The 2,710-nt window shown below is 38.6% G+C and overlaps 1 pseudogene; it reads right to left on the bottom strand.

Annotated features, from left to right (window-relative positions):
- Nucleotides 1-2,047: 2,047 nt before the first annotated feature.
- Nucleotides 2,048-2,166, bottom strand: LOC126185459 (5S ribosomal RNA; annotated as a pseudogene).
- Between the last annotated feature and the right edge of the window lie 544 nt (nucleotides 2,167-2,710).

The following is a 2,710-nucleotide window of genomic DNA, read 5'->3' as shown; positions in this document are numbered from 1 at the left end:
ATGATTTAGACAAGATGTCTGTGTGGTGTGAAAAGTGGCAGCTGGCTCTAAACAATGGAAAGTGTGAAGTCATCTGCATGAGTACTAAAAGGTATCACCTAAATTTTGGTTGCACGATAAATCACACAAATATAAAAGCTGTCAATTCAGCTAAATACTTAGGGACTACAGTTACGAATATCTTAAACTGGAACGATCACTTTGATAATGTCGGTGGGGAAGCAATCCAAAGACTGCAATATATTGGCGGAACACTAAGGCCATGTCCTACTTGGGCGACAGAAGCGAGCGACAGCGCTCGACAGCTTCCGGCGACAAAACACAACCGCAGGTGTAGTTACGGAAGTGTCCTACGTGAACATCTGTGTCGCTGCCTGTCTCCCGCTGCAACTGGCGACGTTTGAATTCAAACTTGTTCGAATCTAGTCGCTGTAGCACGCGCGACACAGAGCGACACCCACGTGACTTCTTGGAAAGCAGTGGAGTGGACGCGATGGCAGCTATGAATTACTTAACATCCGGATTTAAGAAAACTATTCTGTGAAAAAATTTGATTCTTCCGCAACCTATAGCTTGATATCCTTAAACGATAAAGGTCAGAATTTACTTTCATTATTCATCATAGTTAATGTGCTGCACGAAATTGAATACATGGCTGCACGAAATTTTTAAGAATTTGCAGAGGTAAAATCAAATTATGTAGACTTTCTGTACAGTTCATTTAAGGCCATACATTACTGTGTATGAAATGTAACCAATATATCTAAATTGCATTTAAAGTTGAGACCGGAATGACATCTCTTTTCATTCTTGAGATATTGGTTGTTATACCCGCAGATGGGTCGCTCGCGGCGCGATGGAACCTTTCCTGCGCTTCGGGAATCAAGTGGTCGTAAAAATCGTCGTATCTCATAAAAGGTTCAAGGTATCGAGATGACGAGTTTTGAAAATGACAGCACGCAGAAAGGACTATTTTATCATATGATTAACACTCGATACGTTTTTGTAAATGCGTGAGCAGAGCAAAAACAATACTCCCTATAACAAACACCATGAGGTTTTGTCCAAATTTTCATAGCCAAACAAAGGTAGAGAAAGAGGTAAACAAGGTATCAAAGTGACCAGCATGAGGTCTAGTTTGGCATGAAAATGTTTAACTACTTGAAAGTAATCAGGGTAATTAACAAAAACTTAATTAATAAGCTGAGGAAAAATTGAAATATTTCACGAAAAGCTGCTGCGCAGCTATGTAAATGAAGTGTCAAAAATTTCATCTGTTCAAGACCTAGGTATTTTGCACATAAAAAGATACATTGGTCTGGTATTTAAAGGTCAAAAAGGCTTCCTTCGAATCAAGTACGTTAGGAAGGCAAATGAGGAGTCAGTAAGATCATGCTTTCTGAATAAAACTTGAAATTCAAAAATGAAGGAATCAGTCTTATATTTTATGAAATGATTTGTGTAAAAGAAATAAGTAGATCAGAGAAACGTTCTATGTGCCTTTGAATGATGCTCGAAATCATGAATAGAAAATGAGGTGCACCAAACGTTTTCCTAATATTTTTTATTTCATACTTTTAGACAAATCATTAGACAAAACTTTTGACTTTCTTTTAAAAAATTTTGGAAGTTTAACTTTTACAGACTATTTAGAGTAATTGAAACGCTTGGCCTTAACTCTGACTGCTGATGAATTACGTTCGCACCATCAAATATCTGTAAAATTTCATGGTTCAGTGTAATTTATCAGGAATGAAATGTGTGTGATATACTGGAATAAATGTGAAGATCAAGTTCTTTGGCAAGACCTTAAAATATACTTAGCGATGTAGTGTAAACAGTATACATGAAACTTAGTATACAGAATCGTATCTAGGTAAGTGAAAATATAAGAACGGTCTGGAATCGAACCGAGGACCTTTCCCAAACACGTAATTACGAACTGTATACACTGCACCACATGACATCCATTCAAGTTCGTTGTTGATTGTTGATCCTTTCAGTCAATTTTTTTTTATTACAGAGGCCAATCAGCTGTCTGACTGGGAACCAACAGCACACAGTGTTCCCAGGCAGTCACCCATCCAAGTACTAACTGGGCCTGATGTTGCTTAACTTCGGTGATCGGACTAGAACTGGTCTATTCAACATTGTATGGCTGTTGGCACCCCTACACCAGAGCTAGCTGTTGTTCACTGTTATTAATCTGTGTGCTTATATTTGTATTTAGCGTAGTTAGTCATGTAATAGTCATTCCTCAGCATTTATTGGCTGCTAAAAGTTCTTGATTATGTAAAGAAAAACATTCATACTTAATTTATTGATGAGATAGTTGAATGCTCCTCTGCTCATTCACGTGTATTCGAAGAATTTGTCAGGTGATTTTCATAGTTGACGATACTTATGAAATTCTCCATGGAGATTCCTCCCTTTGTATATTTCATGCACAGCATTCCTTTTCGCTTTATTTTCTTAAGTAAACCTAATTCTGTAGCCTTACTCTCCAGTTACAGTATTCTACAGTATTTTGTAGAATCTTGTAGCGCGACATGGTTGCTCACACGCAGGACACCCAAGGTTGTCGCCCGATGCTGCTGCTTGTCGCTGGAGTGCCGCATATCCAGAAATCGCTCACTGTCGCTCGCTTCTGTCGCTCACGTAGGCCATGGCCTTAGAGACTGCTTACACTACGCTTGTCTATCCTCTTCTG

Source organism: Schistocerca cancellata, chromosome 4 (genome assembly GCF_023864275.1).
Source record: "Schistocerca cancellata isolate TAMUIC-IGC-003103 chromosome 4, iqSchCanc2.1, whole genome shotgun sequence".
Lineage (NCBI taxonomy): Eukaryota > Metazoa > Arthropoda > Insecta > Orthoptera > Acrididae > Schistocerca > Schistocerca cancellata.
This window is presented reverse-complemented; position numbering and strand designations above follow the sequence as displayed.